Raw genomic sequence first — 24912 nt, 5'->3', positions numbered from 1 at the left:
TCCTTTTCTTTTTCTGGTTATTTTTGAATCCTGCACACTCTCTCTGTGAAAGCCTGTATCAGGATTTCTTTCATTCTCCCATCACAAATCTTCTACCTTCTCTCTTATTTTTCACTTTTTTTTTTTTTTTTTACAGAGTGCCTTATAATTACATTGTTTAATAACATAAAAATATGTGTCCATACTTTTATTTGCCTGACCTTTGTGTTTTAGCCATTTTGGTTTAAACCTTATCTTATCTTTGTTACAACCATATAATGTTTCCAACTCAAATCCTCTGTATACTTTGGCAATTAACATTAACCTTGCTATTGAGTTTACCACAATATAATCAATTACTGATTTATAACCTCTTGCTGATCATGTAAGTTGTATATATATCTTGATGGTTGAAAAAAAGATCATAATTCTTAGATTATTATACACTGAAAAGTCAACCAATAATCTTTCTTCTGTTGTTTCTGATTACATTATTCAAATTAGCTGTTATCGATAGAGTGATAAGGTTTGAACAATATTTATAACTTTACAGTGAAATTTGGTTATTATGCTTTGCTGTATACAGATTAACATGTTTATGTCAAAATATTTCCATATTTTTACATTACATTACTTTTTGACTATTGTGTACATTTACCACATTTTGAACATGTAATGTATGAAGGATAAAAAATATTTGTTATGCAGAAGAAATGTCTTAAAAGGGAATAGAAGGAAGCATAGAAATTTATTAGAACAAATTTTATTAGAAGATGTTACAAAAGGTCTTGAAAGAGGAGCAGGTTTTGGAGGGATAGTTGCCTTGCTCTCTCTGCTTCTGTGGCTTAATTCAGTTTTGAGTGTAGGCCTCACTAAATACGATTAATTGTGTGCTCTACACGTTTTGAGATAATGGCTGATTACTTTGCAATCTCTCAATTAACATGCTCCAATAGAGTTTGTTCTAATGAATTTCTATGCTGCTTTGTGTTTACTTTTAAGAAGTTACCATATAGAACAGTTGTTGTTGTGCTGAGGATTTTTTGGCACAAGGACCTCCTGAGCCATGTTGTGCCTGCTCCTGATTAACTTATGACTGAATTTATATTATAGTTATCAGAGGTGATTATACGAGGTGATATCAAAAAGTTTGTACCCTGACCTAGATGTAGCCAAGTGGTCAGGAGTGAGGGGTAGTAGCATGCACTCCTTGAGTGGACCAGGGTTCAAGCCCGTGACTGCTAAATATGATTAACATTTGTATTGACGATTTATTATAAACTCCACTGACCTGGTGGAGAATAAACAAGAACATTTTTAGGAAGATGCCGTTTTTAATATAAGTTGTCTACATATTAAATAACTAACATGTGAAATTTCATTCCCGTAGGTAATCGTACACCAGTAGTGGAGCCCCTGAGGAAAGAAGCTATGGTTGACAAACTGTAGTATTAAGCAGTGATCAAGTTCCTGCATTTGCAGGGCAAGAAAGCTTAGGAAATCGACAAAGAAATGAAAGCTGTGCATGAGCAGAATTGTTCATCCTATGGCACTATAAAAAAGTGGAAACAGGAGTTCCAGTGTGGTCATACAAGTGTCTTCGACGAGCCAAGAGAAGGAAGGCCATCAACATCCACAGACACGAGACTGTTGCAAAGGTTGAGCAGCTGGTGCTGACTGACAGATGTATGACAATTCATTTCATCGCAAATGCAGTGGGAACTAGTTATGGGTCTGCCCACAGCATTTTACATGACTATCTGCACATGCCTAATGGCTCCGCAAGATGGGTTCCAAGATTGCTGATGCCTTTTCAGAGGCAATGTCGAATGCAATGTTCTCGCCAACTGTTGGATTTGTGTAATGTGGATATTGAGAACTTTTTTGATTGGTTGGTGACAAATGATGAATGCTGGGTGTACCAGTCTCTATCCGGAGACTAAAGACATGTCAAAGCAGTGGAAGCACACCTCCTCCACACCTCCCATAAAGGCAAAGACCACTCCATCTGCGAAGAAGGCAATGTTTTCTTTTCTGTGTTTTGGGACAGAAAAGGGGTTATCCTGACAGATTACCTACCTCAGGGTTCCACTCTTACCAGAGAATACTACAGAAATCTTTTGAAAAAGTTATGTGATGCTTTGAAAGTGAAAAGGCATGGAATGTTAACCAAAGGTGTCCATCTTCTGCTAGACAATGCACTGGCTCACACGGCTGTTGTCACTACCAACTTTGTTGCCCAGTGCAGCTTCAAACTTCTGCAGCACCTACCCTATTCTCTTGACCTAGCACTGTCATACTTCTTTTTGTTTCGAGAAATGAAGAAACCATTGCGTGGATACCACTTTGATTCATCTCAGGAAATCATCAATGAAGTGAAATCGTGGTTTCAGGCAAAAAGTGCGAACTTTATGATCAAGGCATTAAACAACTGATCCATGAATAGGAGAAATGTGTTACTATACATGGAGAGTATACAGAAAAGGATTAAAGTCCCTGTGAAGTTTCACCTTTCTAGGGCTATTATTTCTAGGTAAGGGTATGAACTTTTAGATACCCCCTCATATATATTTATGCTTATTAAGTATTGAAACAGAGTGTCAAAATCTGCATTATTGCCAAGTATGTGTAGTAAAGTTAAAGTTTCCTGTAAGTTGGATAGAGAGCAAAAACTGGATTTCCAGATACTTGAATATTGAGAGAATTCTATGAGAATATGTTTGATTGTTGATTGGGATTGACAGAAGGAACATTGAGGAGGATTCTCCCATAAGCAAGAATAGATGAGTTATATAGAAATGACCGATTCAGAGTCTTGACAAAATGACTTCTTCTCGCCTGCTTCTCCTGAAACTAGAAGTCCACAGTTTAGGTTCTTTTTTAATCTGGAATAGTTTATTATTGACTTGAGTTTGCCGTAGTTCAGACTATTGATTCCTATGTGCTATTTTAATAATGGATCTATAGTCAGTGTATGGCACTTTTAGATGGCAGAAAGATCCATTATCAGGATATTTAGCAGCACGATCTGCACATTTATTATCTGGGATGCCAACATGACCAGGGTTGCAACAGAATGCGACCATCTGGCTGGATTGATATAACTGAGACCAGATCTGTTTCTGAATGAGTAGATCGAATGGCAGTGACTGCACTTAAGGAGTCATACAGACTCCTTATACATACAGTATAAGAACTTGCTTGAATTGCTGTTTGGTTATACCTAAGGCTAGTTTTATTGCATACTTCCTGCATTCTGTAGGAAGAGACAGCTATTGAGAAGGTAGAACAAATTGATGCAGCATCTACAGCTTCATCTGTTTTTGAGCCATCAGTATAAATAAATAGTTTCTCTGAGTTTTCTAAGGTGTGGGCTTCATGTAGTTGCTGTAAGTTGTTGTTTGGCAGAGAGCCTTTTCCCCATCTTAAAAAGACATTATCACAAGGAGGTGTGGACTGAATCCAGGGATGGTTAGAGGAGTAACGTCTTTGAGGATATGAAAGTTAATATTCCAACTAGGCATCAGCTCTTGCAACTTAAGACCTGCAGGGTGGTTTTCATTAGGTTTATTATGATATAGCATTATATACTGAAGGTCAAACAGGTATTCTCGACTGGGATGAGATGGAATACTTTAAATTTTTGCAGCATAGATACATAGTAAGGATTTTCATCTGAGGTGCAGTGAGGGTTCATTTTCCTCAATATACAGGCTGTGGACTGGAGATGTTCTGAAGGCTCCTGTGGCTATCCTTAGGGCACTATGTTGAATGTTATTCAGGCATAACAAGGAACTGTTTCTTGCATAGTTTTAAAAAGGTGATCCGTAATTGAAGCAGGACCGAATTAAAGTTTTATAAAGATGTAAGAGGGAGTGTCTATTGGCAACCCAGGAATTAGCAGATACAGCTCTTAAAATGTGTAGTTTCTTTAGGAAGGCCATTATAAAGAAGGCTATGTGATTGGAAAAATTAAGTTTATCATCTAGATATAAACCCAATAAACGAAAATTGTTAGTAAGAGGAATCGGCTTGTTTTTTACGTATATTTCAGGATCCGGATGTAATTTGTGTATTTTACAGAAATGCTTTTTTTTTGTGTGTATTTTACAGAAATGCAGTCTATTTTCTGCTAAGGAATATCTATTCTGTTGGGCCCACGATTCTATTTTGGCTATGGATAGTTGAAGTTGCCTTTCAAAGATTGGTTGGTTGGTATGGATATTTTACTGGTGCATCAGCTTCTATAGCTATAGTGCACCAAACTTATGATTTATTCACTGATATCTTTCATTATGATTTTTATATCAAATTATAGAAATTTATGCACTTCAGAAACTGGAAAACTTCGGATATATTAGATTTATCTGACAATATTGTTCATAATGAAAATGTGTCCATTCCTTTGTAAGGATTTAAAGGTAATCTGACATTCTCGTGTAAATTTACTGCAGTCAAGTACATGTTGGACTGTTTGCACTGTGTGACAGTAAGAGAACTGAGGTGGATATTTAGCTTGGAGCAGGTAGAGTGGGTAATAGTGGCGTGTCCTATTCTTAATCTGCTCTGTATAGCTTCTTGTCTGTTGATTCTTGCACTGGTTTTACACTGTTGTAACCACAGTTTTATTTGTAATAATTTGTTACCAGCTTGCTCCTGCTATTTTTATTGCCACTGTCTTTCACTGCTATTTTGAATTGTAATTTTATAGTTTAGGCATGGTATTTTTATGGTATTGCTGATTGGGCTTTTTGCTTGTTTTGCTGCTTGGTCTGCCTGTTCGTTGCCATCTATTCCTACATTTCTAGGAACCCAGCAGAAACTTATGTTTTGCTTTTGCTTTGTGAGTTTTGTTAGAATGTTTTGTATTTTACATATGGTCAGATGGGTATTTATAGTGTTATCCTTTATGGCTTGCAGAGCATTGAATGAATCCGTGAAGATTATACTGCTGGGTATCTTGGTAAGCCATATATGGTTTATGGCTAGTTGTTGTTGTTGTTATGGGGATTTGATGGTGCATAAGCTGCTTTGGCTATAATGTGCCTATAGCAAGTTGTATAGTCTCCAATTCTGCAGTATAAATGCTGCACTCTGTTGGGATTACTTGGGAGATGATGGTATTTGGGAACTTGGCAGCTATTCTTACCTTAGTTTCTGTTTTCAAACCATCTGTATATATCAGAGTGGAATTGCAATGTTGGTCTTTGTAGGCTACATGTAACTGCTGGAAATTTTGTTTAAGTAAAGAATCCCTTTTCCAATTATACATATGGAGATTGCATGTTGTTTGCATGGTATGCCATGGTGGATATGGAACTTTAGGAGAAGTTGCTATCTGATTGAGATTTAATTAATTGTTATTATTAATTTTTAATTAATAATAATTACCTATTTACATTATTGTTTTGATAATTACCTACTTTTATTTTTATAATCAAATTCAGGAAATTGTAGTGGAAATTGTTTTTTATTCTTTCTGAAAATGTGTTCAAATAGCTGTTTTCCCAGATTACAGATAACAGATAAGAGCAGGCGGTGACTTGCTTGCTGAACGTGACTCAGGACACTAAATTGCAGGTCTACTGACTCGCTTTTTTTCGGACTCATTCTTCTTCAAGCTATTGTGCTGTCAGGTTGTATACATAGTGTTTCTGTGATCTCTGAATTGACGTTATTTATTAAATAATTTGCAATCCTTACAATTTAAAATGGCATTGAGTGATACAGGAGTTAAAGGAAAGCATGTGAACTTAAATGTGGCACAGAAATTAGAGCTAATTGAGAAATTAGAACAAGGTGTCTCAGTAGCACGTGTTTGTGAAATTTACAGCGTAAAAAAAAACAAACTGTTTCTGATATCCGTAAATCAAAGACCAAATTGCAACATAATTTTATATTGTACAGTACTGTATATTGTATTAAAGCTTTTTTTTTTTTTTTTTTTTACATTAAGAACAATAAAAAATGCCCCCCCCCCAGGTTATATTCGATTTAACAGACTTGCAGCATTAATGGACACCCCTTCTTCCCTATTAGTCCATTAAATCGAAGGTTTACTGTATTTTGATGTGCTCTATATACACTGGTGTTCAAAGAAAGTGCATCACTCCTTAAAACTGTAATTGTCCGAATAACGTAAGTATATGGCAATATTTCTTACAGATTACATCAGATAAGATTGATACGTGTAGGTGATGACATAATATTGCATCAGCTGTTACTTTCAGCTATATAAGCATGCTCTACAAGGGTTGCAGTCATTCCTTGCTTGTATCAGGATGGTGAGTTACGTGCAGTTGACGCCATGAAGAAAGAGTGCTACTGTTGTTTTACGTGAAGACGGATGTTCTTCCCATCATATTGCTTATAGAGTGTCTTGTAATCAGTCGAAAGTGAGTAGATTTCTTTCAAAAACTCAAGAATACTGGTTCTGCTGATAGGAAAGAAGGAACTGGACGTAAATAAGTCTCTACATGAAAACAGGACTGCATTTTGAAGTGCTTATGCCTTAAAAACTGTAAAGCGTCTTCGTCTGAGCTGAAAAGAGAATGGGAAGAACATACAGGAGTGGTAGCAGGTGCAGTAACAGTCAGAAGACACCTCTTCAAAAATGGACCTGTAGCCTATTGTCCTAAGAAGCCCATCCCTCACACGAAAAATGAAAAAGGCCTGATAAATTTCGTGTAAGGAACATGCCAAATAGATCCCTGAGCAGTGGAAGTCAGTTCTTTTCTCGGATGAGAAGAAATTCAACCTGCATGGCTCTGGCGGGAGACAATTTGTCGTAGATGTAGTGAAGAATACCATCCACACTATATGGTGTCTACAGTGAAATTTCCTACGAGCCAAATGATATGGGGGTGCATTTCATATCGCAGAGTAGGTCACTTGCAGTTTATAAAAGGTTCCGTAAATGCCAATGAATACCTGGCTATATTGGAAGGCAAATTGCTGCCAACCATTAGAGACCATTTCAACCTGCCAAGTAACTGCATCTTTCAGGACGACTCTGCTCCTTGTCATCAGGCAAAAAGTGTAAGTAGGCACTTCTGTAGTTACTTTAGCTTCATTTTTGCATTAGAGGTTCGACAGTAATGTGTTTACATTTGTTACAAATGAAAAAATGGTTGGAAGAATGGTCCATTACAACTGTTAGCTGGCCAGGAAATGGCCCGGACCTGAATTCTACAGAGAACAATTGGCATCGTGTGGAATCTGCAGTTGTCAGAAAGAAACCAAAGACCCTTCATGAACTTCAGGAAGCCATAATTCGTGTTTGGAATCATGAACTATCAGGTGATTATCTTTAGAAATTGATCTTGTCAATGCCTCGATAGTGTGTTGCTGTCATCGGGGCCAGGGCGGTTCAACTAAATATTAGTTTGCACCTGGTGAACTTTTCATTTTGTTTTCCATTTAAATGATAAACTGAAGCAAATTGAGGGCTTCTGATAACATTTCAGCCATAATTATTGTGTTTACCAAAACTGTTGTATAAAGGTTGCAAATGCTCATTTTGGAATGTTTTGAAAACTTGTCATATATTACTTAGCTTTGCCTTAACTATTAATAAATATTTTTTGTTTATATTTCTATTTGTGATGTTAGTCATTAATGTAACATACCATTGTGAAAAAGGGTTAGAAATGTGAAATTCTTAGGTGATCCACTTTCTTTGAACACCAGTGTATGTTTTCCAAACTTGGTTCATTGTCTATATCGGGTGGTCAGGTATTGACTGTATCTTTGCAGCATAGCATAACAGCAAGTTTTGTCTCCGGAGTAGTGGTGGCTCTTGAGCTTCTGCATATAGGCTCTGGACCGGTGATGTGCGACATGCTCCTAATACTGTATGTAAAGCACTATGATGCACTGGATGAAGCCATCTCAGGGCACTCGGTTTGGCTGAGTTATATATGGGTGCTCCATAATCTAGTCGAGATTGTATGAGGGCTCTGTATAATTGCAATAAAGTAACTCTATCTGCTCACCAGGTTGTTGCTGATAAGACTCTCAAAATATTTAGTTTCTTGAGGAAGTTTGTTCTTAATTGTTTTATGTGTTGTTGTTTGCGGTTTTGTGGTGCAAAAGCTGCTTCGGTTATATTGTGCTTTTTTATGTGTTCTAAAAAGGTCAGTTTTTTATTCAAGAATAAGTCCGAGAAATTTTATGGTTGATTTGATTGGGATCAACTGTTGGTTAAGTTTTAATTCTGGATCTAAATGAAGGTTTCTTTTCCTACAGAAGTGCATGCCAATTGTTTTTTTGTGTGGAGATCGTGATACCATTTTCTTGAGCCCAATTACTGACTTTGTTAATTGCACCTTGTAATTGGCATTCTATTGTTCTCATGTTTTGGGATTGGAAAGAGATACTGAAATACTGAAAGAGATAAAGAGATACAGAAAGAGATACTGAAATCATCTACATAAAGAGCTGTATTTATGGTAGATGGTATACGTTGGGTTATCGAGTTTATTTTTATTGTAAACAGGGTGGCACACCCTGTTTGCAGTAAAAGAATGCCATAGCACCAAGCTGTATTGTATGCTTTTTTGATATTGAAACATATAATGACTAAATGCCTTTTCTAATAAAAGCATTCTGTATGTCGCTTTCTATTTTAATTAGGAGGTCCAAGGTTGATGTATGTTTCCTGAAACCACACTTTACTGGGCACAAAAAAGTTATGGGGCTAAGGTAAAGAAAGCCCAAACGAAAACCATGCAAAAGTTCCATGAAATTTACTGGTAAAAGTACTTTGCCGTAACGGCATTTGCATTGTTGCTCGCTCGGTAAACAGACAGTGGGTGTTATTGGTCTGGAGTAGAAGTTGAATCCCACGGGAGCTTGAAACGCTCCCGAAGAGGAGAGGGGTAACCTGACCTTTTTTCTGTAGAATCACTAACTGAATTAACTAATTGAATCACGAACAGAGTCATACTGGAAGTTCTGGCATTGCAAAAAATGTTCGTAACGTAGTTTCACCGGAAAACTTTTTTGAAGTTTGCCATGCTTCTCGTTGAGATAAAAAAAAGGCTTCCTTTGCCTTTTTTTTATCTCAATAAACAATTTATCCACTAGTCCACCAGTGATTCTAAAGCAAAAAAGGTCAGGTTACCCCCTCCACTTCGGGAGGGTTTCAATCTCCCATGGGATTCAATTTCTACTCCTGACCAATAACATCCACTGTATGTTTACTGAGTGAGGAACAATACAAATGCCGTTACGGCAAAGTACTTTTACCGGTAAATTTATCAAACTTTTGTGGCTTTTCATGCGGGGTTTCTTTACCTTCGCCGGTTATGGTTTTCAAGGTACCACATAAGTCTAGTATTCATGATCTATTCCATTAATTTTCCTAGGCAGCTGGTGAATGCTATTGGACAATAGCCGTTCAGATTAGTAGGATCTACATCAGGTTTTGGTAAAGCGAGGACAATCGCATGATGCCACATGTTAGGAAACTCGTGCTCCGTATAAATTCTGTTTTAAAAAAATAGTAAGGATTGTAAAGATTCTTCACCTAGTTTCTTTATCATCATATAATTGATGCCATCTGGACCTTCTGCACTTATTATTTATTATTATTATTAGCTATATGGTGCAAGGAAGCCCGAGGCTTATGCTGCACCAGCCAAACAAAAAATTCCTGAGCTACCCTGAGAGAGAGAGAGAGAGAGAGAGAGAGAGAGAGAGAGAGAGAGAGAGAGAGAGAGAGAGAGAGAGAGAGAGAGAGAGAGAGAGAGAGAGAGAGAGAGAGAGTCAAAAGTAGAAGGGAATCACCAAGAAGAGAAGAATGATGATATCCAGCTCAGGACCCTGGGTGTGCCATGTAGGCAAAGGAAGTGTCTGAACCACCCTGAAAATTTCTGCTGTGTGTGGATATTTTACAACACTCAGAGAAAGAAAATCTACAAAATCTCTACCATATTGACAATTGCTATTTCTGCAACATAAAATATCAGGGATGTGCAGAACAAACAAACAAACACAGCATCAAATATCCCAATATATCATCTGCAATATGGCCTGTTCCACATAATGAAGGCCAGATTCCCCAAAATTATGGGTTAAAGAAAGCAATGATGAATACAGTAAAGACTCTTGTGTTGCAGACTTCGCTGGACCATCCACTTCAAAAGATTACCAACCAGGAAATTATAATGAGCCACACTTAATTAAGCAAGAAGAGTTAAATGATTTAGTCTGTGATTTAAAACATCTACTTGAAGCAAGAACTAAAATTAGAGTATACTGAAAACATCAAAGTGTTTTCAAACTATTTCATAATGGAAGACAGAATGCAATTATATAAACATATCAGTGGGCTTCTGAATGAACTAAGCAATCTAAGCAATTCTCATGAATAACATACATTAATTAATACCTCAAAGTTTAAAAGCAGTTTTTACTGTACAATGGAAATGTATTCACATCAGTTCCTCTACTTCGTGCCATTGGCCTGAAAGAAAAACATGAAAGTAGATATCGAGTACAATAAAGTACCATGATTTTTCTTTAATGTTTGGGTCATCTTAAGGTAACTGGATTCTTACTGGTCTACATGGTGGTTTTACAATATACCGTTGGTTTCTATATCTGTGGGATAGTCATATATTGTGCAGCAGTGGGAAAAGAAAGGAATGTTTACTTGGGAGAAAGTAATATAAAATATATTTCACTGGTTTAACTAAAAAAAGCTATTTTTCCACCTCTACATAAAGTCTGGGTTAATAAAGAATTCTGTTGATGAAGGAAATGTTTCTCAATTTAACAGACAAAAACTGAAAGAAGGAATTTTTGTTGGGCCTCAAATAAAGAAACTCCTCAAAGGTGAAGTACTCGAAACAATACTCACTGGTGTCAAATTTACTGCAATGTTATTAGCATTAGCACTTGCTTTCTTGCATATGATGCAAGAAAGCAAGCTTATTCAGCATCAGCCAAGAAAAAAAAAAAAAAAAAAAAAAAAACACCACTCCCATTTCAACCCTCCATTCGTTCGAAATACCTGTCTAGCTGAGCCTTAAATTTGTTTAGGCTATCAATGTTATAACGATACAGGCTGCTGAAAGTCTATAAAAACTCATTTTTCTTCATAATCTCAGTTTTCCCCTCAAACTTCAGAAAATGTAAGTGATGAGCAAAGGAACACTTTGATCAGGACATAAGAATATATGTAGTACATTATTTTTTTGAATTAAACTGAATAAGACTCATTTTTAATTGGAATCTTACAGGCTCTACTACATATTTTTAACTCAATACTCTTGTATCATTACTTCCCATTCCAGTGGAAGGTATTTCCTTCTACTGGAATGGGAAGGAAATACCTTCCACTCAGGTCAAGACCAAAAATCTATACTGCATAACCTGTGAAGCATTATAGGCCAATCTCAATCTCATCAAGTCTGTTGAAGTTGCCAGAAAATATACTGTTCAGTGGTCTTCATTAAATAGATTCCCCCATAAATCCCCCATGCACACTCAAAAAGATCAACAGTGACCAAATGTCTAGCAACCACTAATAGAATTTGAAAACATGGGAGAAAAAGTATGCAAACACCTGGCAGGCACCTATTTAGAAAATGAGTCAGCATTTGATGCCATGACTGTTCCCTACAACTGCTGTTGTTATAGAATTTCAGGAGCATCAACAACTAAAGCCATATTCCTCCGTATATACTGTCTGCAAATTACGTGAGTTCTGTGGTCGGTTTCCTTGTTTGCTGGATGAAAAACTTGAGTTTCTGGGAGAAAAAACAATGCTACCCTCTCCTAAGACTGACTAACTCAGCCAAGTTGTGAAAAAGGTCCTCATGTTATTGATAGGACTCAAACTTGGGTCTTTTAGCATTAGTATTAGTTGAGGCATATGATGCAAGAAAGCAAGCATATACAGCATCAGCCAAAAAAAAAAAATCCTTCCCATGCTAATGCTCCAGCCCACACTCCTAATTTGATGGAAAAATTACCAGATGAGTTCAGTTTTATCAAGGTTCACTTCTTGCCACCTAATATGATGCCTCTCCTCCAGCTTATGAACTAGCAGGTGATCACAAATTTTAAAAAACTCTACACTAAGGCACTGTTCAGGAAACGTTTTGAGGCCATTTCTTCCAGTGATGTGACTCTCAAGGACTTATGGAAGGGTCACTTCAATATAGCAGATGCTGTTTTCCTAATTATGGCTGCTTGGAAGGAGGTTTCAGTTAGGTGCTTGAATTCGGCTTGGAGGCCATTGTAGCCTGACACTATGGCTCCAAGGGACTTCGAAGGCTTTCAACAGTTGGAGAAAAAGCCTGTTGTGCAGGAAATAATGTGTCTAGGCAGTTCCATGTGCCTGGAGATCAATGAGGAGGAGGAATTGGTGGAGGACCACAGGAAGAAGCTAGCAGAGCTTCACAATGAAGAGGCAGAGGCACTGAAGAAGAAGAAAGCTTTTGAGGACAAGAAGGATGAGAACAAGGAAAAAGGTCACAGCATTCCAGCTGAGGACCTTAAAGAGATGTTCTCTTGCTGGAATAAACTGTCCAAACTTATAAAAGATTATCATTCGAATATTGCCGCTGTGGAAATGGGCCTTAATCATTTTAATGACACCTTGATGGCCCACTTTTGGAGAGTCCAAAAATCCAGGATAAAGCAGTCAATCCTGGATTCATTCTTCAAAAATGTAGACAAACTCACTCCAACTGATGAACCTCGCACAGGACAATCACTAGATGAGTAGGAATGACGACTCCTCTCCTTCCACCTCTATGTGATTTTTTATGATTTTTATTAGGGAAAGTTTGTGGCCCTTGGCCTTAGTTGTGGGAGCTTCCTTGGACTCGTGGGAGGTGCCTATGGGCTGGAGATGTGCGGGTGTGGCGCCGGTTCACAACGTGGGGTCAGGGGCTGGCACGGGTGATTGTAGACCTGTGGGTTTGGCTTCTGCTCGGGGAGGATTTGTGGGGGCACTGGTTGGGGAGGCATTGCGGGATCGTCTCGACGGGACTTCGGTTGTGGCTTGGACGCAGCATGGTTTTGTTGAGGGAAGGCCTTGCCTGACCAATTTGATTGGGTACTGCGGTCGCGGGGGAGCTGTATGCAGGGAATTACTTTGATATTATATATTTGTATCTTATAAGGCTTTTGATACTGTTGCGCATGGAGGGCTGCTGCACGGATTGGAGCGGTGTGGCGTTGGAGGCGGGTTGCTGCTGTGGATAGAGGGATGAAGATGAAGAGTGATTTGATTTGATTTGGTAGTTGTTGGCGCATCGGCTTCTGTGGCCATATTGCACCTCCCAAGGTTTTTGCAGTACTTTGATCCAAGCCCGAGGCGGGAATCGAACCCGCGACCTTTGGGTTGCCGGGCAGGTACTTTACCCACTCGGCTAGCCCGGTCGGCAAGATGAAGAGTGGTGAGTGGTAGTCAATGGACTCATCGTGGACTGGTGTTATTGGTGGAGTCCCTCAGGGTTCACTGTCGTGTCCATTGTTGTTTTCTGTGTTTATAAATGATATTGATGGTATATCAGGCTTGGTGTCCGAGTTTGCCGACGATGCAGGGGTTGGCGGGGTTGTTTGGGACACTACTGATGCTGTGCTGCTGCAACGGGATCTGGAGGGGTTGAGCAGGTGGGCTGGGGGGTGGCGGATGAAGTTCAACATTGACAGGTGTAGGGTGCTGTGTGTGGGAAACAGCGATTGCGGGGCAACCTATCAGCTCTGTGGTGCTACACTGACAGTGGTGGAGAATGGGGGGGACCTGGGGGTGGTTGTGCGGGCCGATGTGGAGTTCTCTGAGCGGTGCGGACGGGCTGCAGGAGTGGCTCGTGATGTCTTGTCGGTGATATGCGGGAGTTTTTCTGGCGGGGATGGGGAGGTGATTGTTCCCTTGTGTGGGGCAATGGTCGGGCCACGCCTTGAGTGCTGTGTGCGGGTCTGGGGGCCTCATTTCGGGAGGGATGTGGAGCTGCTGGAGCGAGTCCAGAGAGGGGCAACAACAAAAGATTGGTGAATGGAGCGGGGGGTTGCTCTTGCGAAGAAAAGCTTGATTTTGCGAGTTTCAGTGTTTGGGGATTGGGCACTGTCCGGGTGATCTGATGGAGGTGCGTGGGGCCTTGAATGGGTTGAGCGTGCTAAGTGCCGGTGGGATTCTTCCTCTTGCTCAGAATAATCACCTGAGAGGGCATGGATTCAGATTGAGGAAAGACAGATAGTAGTAGTAGTAGTGGCATGTGATGCAAGAAAGCAAGTGTATGTGCTTATGCAGCATCAGCCAAAAAAAAAAAAAAAAATCACACCATTCCCTCCAAATGCCTGTCCAGTTCCTCCTTAAATTTATCTAACTTATCAACTTCCACAATGACAGATGGAAGTTTTTTCCAGCAATTAACCACCCGCTGGCTAAAGGCAAATTTCCGCACATCTATTCTACACCTGTCTTTTCTTAATTTGAATTTATGCCCCCTTAGGTTTGTGATCTGAGCAGGTGGAGGAGTCCCATCGGAGTTCAGCGTGCTCGGCCCATTCGGGGCCTTATACGCCTCAATCAGATCACCACGCGGGTGCCTGGTCGCCGGCCACTGCAATTTGCAGAACTTGAGCCTCTCTTGGTGGGCGGATCCCTTCGTTCCCCTCACCAATCTTGTTGCCCTCCTCTGTACACGCTCAGGCAGATCTGCATCCTTCCTGGGGTGGGGCCTCCGGACTTGTGCTCGGGGCGTGGCCTGACCGTTGCCTTGTACGGAGGGACGGTCGCCTCCTTTTCCCTGCTGGCAGGGTTCCTGTGTGTCATTGACGGGACCCCGTGACCTGCCCTGGCAGCCTGTCTGCATTGCTCGGGGGGCTTCGTGTCTGACTGCACAATTGCTCCCAGGTCTTTTTCATTTTCTTTTTCATTTTCTGCCAACTTAAGTGTAGTGCCGAACAGTTGGTACGTTTCTCTGGGGTTGCTTCTACCCATGTGCAGTGCTTTGCATTTGTCAAGGTTGAACTTCGGTTGCCACTTCTTGGCCCGTCTGTCCAAATTATCTGGATCCTGTTGCAGTAGCGCACTGCCATTACTGTCATTAACGGCCCTGCCAGCCTTCGTGTCGTCTACAAACTTCGACAGTAGGCCTGATATACCTTCATCAATATCATTGATGAATATACAAAACAACAGAGAATCCCACACCAAACCCTGTGGGACTCCACTAATGGCATTGGTCCGCGAAGAGCAGCACCCATTGATTACCACCCTCTGTCCTCTGCCACTCAACCATCCTTTTGTCCATTGTAGCAGCTTGTCCTTAGTGCCATTCTGCTCCGCTTTGTGCAATAGTCTTCCATGCGCAACGGTGTCAAAACCTTTCCTGAAGTCCAAATATATGATATCAAAATTATTTTTTGCATCCAGTTCCTTTGTGACCACATCATAATAACCAATCAAATTTGTCAGACAAGACTTTCCCTTAACAAACCCATGCTGTGTCTGAATTATTGCTGCAGTCTTGTCTAGATGATCCTGCAATGCATCTTTGACCAGTGACTCCATTGTTTTGCCTGGAGCAGAGGTTGAACTAGCTGGTCTGTGGTTACTCGTGTCACCCATGGATCCCCTTTTGTGAATTGGGGATACATTTGCGCATCTCCAGTGCATGGGGGCTTCCCGAGTCCGGGGATGCTCTCGTAGTTATTGCTAGGGGTGTGCTTGGTTGCTTTGCCGCCTCCTTTAGTGTAGCTGGATGGATCCCATCCACCTCAGGTGCCTTTCTTATGTTTGACTTCAACAGTTTCTCCTCCACTTTGCTCTCAGTTATTAGAAAATCATTAATCACCCTGCTACAATTTGATAACCTTCTGCCATTTTCAAACCTTAATACCTCCTCATGTGTGAATGTAGATGCAAAATACTTATTCAGTTTGTTTGCTATCTGAGCAGGATCATCAACAGTGGAACCATTGATATGAAGTGGACTAATCAGATTCATCCCTTTCATTTTAGAGTTTATATAAGTAAAGAAATCCTTGCTGTTTTTCTTAGCATCTTTTGCCACAAATTTCTCGCAATCTGCCTTCACCTGCCTAACCTCCTTTGTGACCTGATTACAGATTAGCTTATATCTGCCATAGGCTTCTGATTCGCTTGATAATTTATATGCATCCCATGCATTTTTCTTCTCTGTCACTAGTCTCATTAGTTTATATGATAACCATTTAGGCCTAAACCTTGAACAATATTTCTTAATAGGTATGAAACTTTTAGTAGCATCCACGATTAATTCCTTGAATGCTTCCCACTTAGAATTTACTGTTGGTAACATTGTCAGTTTAAAAACTGTCCAAGACCACTGTTACCAACAGTAAATTAATGGTAATTATATCTTTAAGTAAATCCCGCATCAGTACACTGTGATCACTGCCACCTAGTGGTTCCTTTATCTGCAAATTCTTAATACACGAGTGATCACTGCTGATAACCAGATCAAGAGTATTACTCTCTCTGGTTGCCTCTCGAACATGCTGCTGCAGAAAACAATCATCCAATAAATCCCCAAAAGTCTTACTAGTGTGTGAAAGACCAATCCACAAGTTCCAGTCAGTGTCTGGGAAGTTAAAATCCCCCATTATAAGACATTCTGATTTACTAGCCCACTCTATTTCTCTGTACAATTGTTCATTGTACTCATTGGAGCCATTAGGCCTATATGATGTAGGATAGATGTGCGGAAATTTGCATTTATTCAGCGGGTAGTTGGTTGGTGGAACAGACTTCCATCCCTTGTTGTGGAAGTTGATAGCCTAAACAAATTTAAGGCTCAGCTGGACAAGTATTTCGAACGAACGGAGGGGTGAAATGGAAGTGGGTTTTTTTTTTTTTTTGGCTGATGCTGCATAAGCTTGCTTTCTTGCATCATATGCCTCTACTAATGCTAATGCTAATGCTATATTTTCACTGGGGGAATATTGTTTATGGTTTTCATGTGGAAAGATTGTTTATCCTTTTCATGTGCATTACACTGTTTATGCTTTTTATTGGGGAAAGTTTATTCATATATTTCACAAAGGAAACATTGTTTATGCTTTTCAAATTTTATGTACAATGTATAAAATTTTATTAATTTTATACATTGTATTAATACAATGTATTAATTTTATATTATTTTTCCACTTATATTTTTCATTTTGTATTATATTTTTTCTGTTTAAATCGTTGTATTGGATGGTAAATTTGCTCTAGATTGTGGGCCTGGAATGGATTATCTTTAAATAAATACATATATTTCAATGTATGCTAGAATGAAATGATGCTAGAATAAACGTGGTTCTAGAACGAATTACGTTCGTTCTAGCATACCCCACTGTATATGATATCAAAATTATTTTTTGCATCCAGTTCCTTTGTGACCACATCGTAGTATCCAATCAAATTGGTCAGACAAGACTTATCCTTAACAAACCCATGCTGTATCTGAGCTATTACTGCTGTCTTGTCTAGGTGATTCTGTATTGCTTCTTTAAACAGTCACTCCATTATTTTTCCCAGAACAGAAGTTAAACTAACAGGTCTATAATTATTTATGTCACCCTTTGAACCCCCTTTGTGAATTGGGGGTACATTTGTACATCTCCAGTCCATGGAGAACACCCCTAACACTAAGGATGCTCTCATAATTATGGTTAGGGTTTGCTTACTTCCCTTGCTGCCTCCTTCATTATAACTGGATAGATTCCATCTGTCCCAGGTGCCTTTTTTATGTTTAACTTCAACAATTTCTCCTCCACTTTGCTCTCAGTTATTACAATTTCACTTAGCTCCCAGTTAGAGTTTGATAAACTTCTGGCATTCGCCTCCTTGAATAACTCCTCATGTGTGAATGTAGATACAAAATACTCATTCAGTTTATCAGCTAGTCGAGCAGGATCATCAACAGTTGAACCATCTATGTTAAGTGGACCAATCTGATTCATCTCCTTCCTTCTAGAGTTTACATAAGTAAAGAACTCTTTGCTGTTTTTTTTTTTTTGTGTTCTTTGCCAAAGATTTCTCGTAATCTGCCTAATCTCCTTTGTGATATGATTACAGACTATCTTATATCTGCCATAGGCTTCTGTGTCGCCTGATAATTTATATGCATTCCATGCATTTTTCTTCTCAGCCACGAGCCTCATTAATTCATCCGACATCCATTTAGGCATCCAAAAGTATTAAAAGCCTAGTAGCCTCCAAGATTAGGTCACTGAAGACTTCCCATTCACTTTTGGTAACATCATCAGTTGATCCCACTGTATAGAATTTAAAAATTGTATGAGACCACTGTAGTCACCTTTACGAAAACAAAAACTCTTCCCTTTAGCTTTGATGGTAGTTACATCTTTAAGTAAATCCCACATCAGTACACTGTTATCACTGTCACATAGTGGTTCCTTTATCTTGAAATTCTTAATGCCTGAATAATCACTGCTGATAATCAGGTCAAGGGTATTACTTCCTCTGGTAGCCACTCAAACATGTTGCTGTAGAAAAAATTCTACAATAAATCCGCAAAAGTCTTCCTAGCATGCAAATGACCAACCCACAAGTTCCAGTCTATATCTGGAAAGTTAAAATCCACCATTACAAGACATTCTGATTTACTGGCCCATTCTATTTCTCTGCACAACTGTTCGTTGTACTCATCAGAGTCATTACGCCTAGAACATACTCCTACTCTCATTTTCCCTTTCCTAGTGTTTATGTCACACCAAACAGACTCAACTTTGCACTGTCCACCCATGTCAACTGGATGCACTTCATTAGATTTTTGTGTTTCTTAACTAACAGAATAACCCCTCCTCCCTTCCTACCCTGTCTATCCTTTCTGTACACATTGTACTCCCCAAATTGCAATTCTGCATCTGTGACACCATGTCTCTGATAACTCGACAATATATGCATTTGATGTCTTGATCAGCACTTCAAGTTCATCAATTTTATTTACTATACTTCTAGCATTAGTGTACATGCAAGTATACATGCACTTATTTTTACTCTTGGTTACCCTAACACAGCCCATGTATTTTCTTGTTCCACGATGACTCCCAGCAGCTCTTGAAGTCCTCAGCAACTTGCTCTCTAGGCTGCTGCTCATTACAATAGAAGTAGTGGAAGAATCACTTTCACATCTGTCTGCGGGTACCGTTAATCTTTTAGTCTGTGAATCCCACCCCCCAATCTAGAAGTTTTCCGACCCACCTAACACTGCCTCGATAGCATCAGCAAATATCCTCGCACCCTTTCTATTTAAGTGTGTTCCATCCCTGTAGAAGCAGTCTCTCCTGTTAGCAAGCACAGACCATGCTGAAAAAAAATTCTACCCCGTGAGCCTTGCACACAGGGTATAAAAATTTTTCTTCTCTCCAGAGTCGAAATGATTGACAAGGCTCTCATCATATACTCTCTCCTATCATGTCTGGGCAGAATTGCAGACACTTTCAAATTTAATCCTAACTTACGACTTTTTTTCCAGCATTGACCTGTACTTGTTAAATAAATCTGCAGATCTCTTACTCTTAAGGTCATTAATGCCAATGTGTATTACTATATCACCCTTTGTGCCCTTAAAAGATGATATCTGCCCTACAACATCATCAACTTCTGCCCCTGGCAGACATACCTTGGTCCTGTTTTACTTATCCCTTTTGCATAATATATTCCCCGTTTCTCTGACAATAGAGTCTCCGACAACAACTGGTTCCTTTGGAACCAGCGCATTCTGTCGTGGAGATTGCCGTTGTGTTGCCTGATGCACAGGAGTGAGCTCTGGCATTGAGTTGGGCAGCCGAGAGCTTGATGGGCCCCTTATATTAATTTCTTTGAGGGCATTTACCCTACACCTCAAACTCTCATACACGCCCATCAGAACGTTGAGTTGGCACCTAATTTCTTCACAATCTCTGCACCTAGCATACACATAATCCTCCATGGCTAGATCATGTCCTGTTCTAGACAGGTCTGAAACATTTCAAATTTCGCACATTGTTTTATACTGTGATGCTTTGGAGAATCGCCCCCCCCCTTCGGTTCTCCCGTGAGCCACAGCACTCTGGCTATTCTGTGAAAGTTGCTTTGCTGCTCTAGTCAGGGTCATGATTCCATTAAGTATAATTTAATTAACAATAAGATTAAGATCTTATTAAATTAACAATAATTAATTTAATAAGATTAATAAATTTGATTAATTGATAATACTATACTAAACTAACAGATTTCTAATACCATGCTACATTTTCGATAGCTAGTTTTACATTAAATCCTATGCTATTCAGCATTGTATAACAATGATGGCAAGTTACTAACGTAAAATCTATGGACACTAAGCATTAACTTTCAAAATCGCTATCTAAATTCAAAAATAAACCACGGCACTTGGCTAGAACTATAAAGCTACTTATAGAAAATAATTTAGTATAATAATTAAGTCAATAAAACAATTAAATATAAATGAAAACTTAGCATTTGCCGGGGCTGCAAAAATCTTAGTCCTTTTCTACCTGGTGCAGGGAGGATGGTGATTCTACTAACTGTGCTACCCACAAGGGTCTCCTGTGACTACTGGACAACTGCTACCAGATAGTAAGTGACTTCCTGGCTTTTCTAACATCTCTACTGCATAACTATACAGTTAAACTGATACAAAATAACTTTCAATGCTACAAATGATCTCAGCTGAGGTTCCACAGGGAGCAGCACTATCAGGCTTCCTGTTCTGTTGCTGTTATTTGGTTTTTAGGAGCATTAGCAACTAAGGCCATATTGCTCCGGGATATGCGGTGGTCATTCCCTGACCTTTCCGCATCCTCCGTATTTGGTGGTCACGGGCTCGAACCCCGGTCTAATCAAGAAGCGTGTGCTACGCACTGCTGCTCCTTCCCACCTGGCTACGGAGGCGCCAAACTTCCTGTTCACTGCTATCATTGTTCCATTGGTAATCTATAATACCTTGACTCACGCCAATGGCAAAAAAGATCCTCACACTGATCAAAGGGGTTCGAATCCCGCCTCGGGCTTGGATCAAAGTACTGCAAAAACCTTGGGAGGTGCATGATGGCCACAGATGCTGATGCGCCAACAACTACCAAAAAAAAAAAAAAAAGAAAACAATCAAAGCAAATCAAGGGGTCCACCAAGTGACAGAAGAACAAAATTCCACTCATCCATCTACCTGAAGCAATTTGTTCTGCATATCATTCCTGAGAAGTCTGAAACATGCCCTTTTTCCTTAAAACAAACAACCCAACAATAATCCAGCCAGTCCATACCTGTATTGCCATTCCATGAGGTACATTTCATCATTTTAAGAAACATATAAACACACTATCCCCAGAGCTGTCACAGTAAACATCATTTGCAATATGTAACTGACATATCCATCATGCTCAGGTACATTGAAGTCTTCCATGTGCAACAGTATCAAAAGCTTTCCTAAAATCCAAGTATATGATATCAAAATTATTTCTTGCATCTAGTTCCTTTGTGACCACATCATAGTATCAAATCAAATTTGTCAGACAAGGCTTCCATTTAACAAACCTATGCCGTGTCTGAACAATAACTGCAGTCTTGTCTAGGTGATCCTGCATTGATTCTTTAAACAATTACTCCATTATTTTCCATTGAACAGAAGTTAAACTAACAGATCTGTAATTACTCATGTTACACTCGATCTCGCTTTGTGAACTGGGGACACATTTGCACATCTCCAGTCAATGGGGTGTCCCCTGAGTCCAAGGAAGTTTTCATAATTATGGCTAAGGGTTTGCTTACTTCCTTTGCTACCTCCTGTAATATAACTGGATAGATCCCATCCACCCCAGGTGCCTTTCTTATGTTCAAATTCAACAATTTCTCCTCTACTTTGCTCTCAGTTATTACAAAATCTTAAATCATTCTGCTAGAATTTGTTAAGCTTCTGTCTTCCACTTCCCTACACACTTCCTCATGTGTGAATGCAGATGCAAAATACTCATTCAGTTTGTCAGCTACCACAGCAGATTCATCAACAATCAAACTGTCGATATCAAGTGGACCAATCTGTTTCATCCCCTTCCTTCTATAGTTTACATAAATAAAGAAGACTGTTTTTTTTTCTTTGCATCCTTTTTCAAAGATTTCTCATAATCTGCCTTTGCTTGCCTAACTTCCTTTGTGATGTGATTACAGACTAGCTTATATCTACCATAGTATTCTGTCACCTGATAATTTCTATGATGATTGGGATTCATATCCCAAGCAGTTTTCTTCACTTCCACGATTCTCATTAGTTCATCTGCCATCCATTTAGTCCTAAACCTTGGACACTATTTCTTAGTTGTGACAAAAAGGCTAGTAGCTTCCAAGATTACTTCCTTGAATGCTTTCCATTTTGAATTTGCTGTTGGTAACATCACAGTTGATCCCATCGTATAGAATTTAAAAACTGAGACCTTTACGAAAACAAAAACCCTTCCCTTAACCCTAATGGTAGTTATATCCTTAAGTAAATCCCACATCAGCACATTGTTATCACTGTCAACTAGTGGTTCCTTTATCTGCAGATTCTTAATGTATGAAGAATCACTGCTGATAATCAGATCAAGAGTATTACTCCCTCTAGTTGCCTCTCAAAAATGCTGCTGTAGAAACCAATCATCCAATAACCCCAGGGGCTCACATCTGGTGAGTATGGGCTTGGCACACCTAGGGTCCTGAGCTGGATATCATCATTCTTCTTTTTCTTGGTGATTCCCTTCTACTTCTCTCTCTCTCTCTCTCTCTCTCTCTCTCTCTCTCTCTCTCTCTCTCTCTCTCTCTCTCTCTCTCTCTCTCTCTCGGGGTAATTCAGAAAATTTTTTTTTTGACTGGTGCAGCATAAGCTTCAGGCTTCCTTGCACCACATAGCTAATAATAATAATAACAATAGTTATTATTATAATAACAACCCGAAGTTTCTCACTGAAGGAGTCACATATCTGAAGACTAAAGATGAAGATACAAGAAACCCAGCGAAATACAGGCCAATCACGTTTCCCAATGATGTACAAGATCCTGACCAGCTGCATAACTAAGAAGATATCAGATCACTTAGAGAGTCAGAACATAATGGCCGAACAGCAGAAATGATGCAAGCAGAAGAGCAAAGGATGCAAGGAGCAATTAACCATAGATGCCGCAGTTATGGAGCAAGCCTTCAAGAAGCATTGCAACCTATACATGGCCTACATCGATTACCATAAGGCCTTCGACTCCAGCCTCATAGCTGGCTAACAAGACCCTGAAGATCTACAAGGTCAATCTGATAGTGAAAAACTTCCTAGGAGCAACAATGGCGAAATGGAATACCACCATTAAGGTCGAGAACATCACAACCAGGCCAATCCCCATTAGAAGAGGAATCTTTCAGGGAGATGCTCTGAGCCCACTGTGGTTCTGTGGGCTCAGAGCATCAACCATGTTGGGTGCTATCCACCATGCTTAACGGCAGCAAGTATGGATATAACCTCAAAGAAGGAAGAAAGAATCTGTACACCCTCACCCACCTGATGTACATGGATGACATCAAGCTCTATGTGGCAACCGAGAAGCAACTCCAGCAACTACTCCGGATCACCGAAGAAGTCAGCAAGGACATCAGGATGGAATTTGGTCTAGAAAAATGCAAGACCCACATACTGCAACAGGGAAAATTAGTTGGCCAAAACTACCAGCTGCTGACTGGTAAAGAGATCAAAGCTATGACAGAAGGAGAGACCTACAAATGCCTAGGGATGATGTAGGCTGAGCAGTTGGAACACAAGGAAATCAAGAAGTGCCTGACCGAAAAATATCATCAGAGATTCAGAAGCCTGCAGAAAGCTAAATTGAACGGAGGGAACACAGTTAAAGCCATAAACACCTATGCAGCTCCAGTAATAACATACACATTCGGGATCATAGATTGGACTAACACTGAGCTAGAAGATATCGTGCAAAAGACAAGGACAATGATGACCAAGAGTCGCCAACACCACCCAAAGTCAGCAGTGGAGAGAATAACAATACCTAGGAAAGAGGATGGAAGGGGCCTGATAGACCTGACAGAACAACAGAAAACAGCTATAGTTAACCTGAAGGATTACTTCTACAATACAGCACCACTCCACCAGGCCATAAGGAAGATAGATAAGTGGTATACCCCACTCAACCTATGTGAGGAACCCCCACCCACCCAGACGGCACAAGAAATGAAGTTAGAAAGATGGGCAAAGAAGACACTCCATGGCAGACACTACAATGACCTCGATCAAGATCGTATCGATAACATTGCTTCCAATGCATGACTCACAAGTGGGACGCTCTTCCCCAAGACTGAAGGATTCATGCTAGCCATCCAAGACCAGGTAATCAACACCAGAAACTATAGAAAATACATCGCAAAGGAGCCCGGAATATCAGATGACACATGTCAACGATGCCACCTGGCCTCAGAAACGATCCAACACATCACCGCGGGTTGCAAGGTGATCACCCAGACTGAGTACACTCATAGACACGACCAGGTAGCCAGGATAATATCAGAAGCTAGCGAGGAAATATCAGTTGACCAAAGAAAGTGTACTATACTACAAGTACGATTTCCTCAATTACATTATTTATATAATTGAGGAAATATTAATATTAGATTTGCTCAATTATTATTATTTATTATATTATTTTATATTATTTCTACCTGATTGGAATCCCCCAATCAGGGAAAAATAATATAAGAGCAATAGTAATAAAAATAATAATAATAACAAATCCACAAAAGCCTTGCTACAGTGCAAATGACCAATCTACAAGTTCCAGTCAATGTCTGGGAAGTTAAAATCTCCCATTATAAGACAATCTTACATCTTACTGGCTCACTCTATTTCTCTGTACAGTTGTTCACTGTACTCATCAGGTTCATTCGG

General features: G+C 39.7%; 1 protein-coding gene across 2 annotated transcripts in view; it reads right to left on the bottom strand.

The window, feature by feature from the left end:
• LOC150078032 (putative phosphorylase b kinase regulatory subunit alpha) overlaps positions 1 to 24912 on the bottom strand; it is a 608767-nt gene that overhangs the window by 194643 nt on the left and 389212 nt on the right. The gene's annotated exons all lie outside the window — the stretch shown is intronic.

This window comes from Mastigoproctus giganteus, chromosome 11, assembly GCF_048544385.1.
Source record: "Mastigoproctus giganteus isolate SK-2022 chromosome 11, ASM4854438v1, whole genome shotgun sequence".
Taxonomy (NCBI): Eukaryota; Metazoa; Arthropoda; class Arachnida; order Uropygi; family Thelyphonidae; genus Mastigoproctus; species Mastigoproctus giganteus.
The sequence above is the reverse complement of the archived record's forward strand: the minus strand, read 5'-3'. Positions and strand labels throughout refer to the sequence as shown.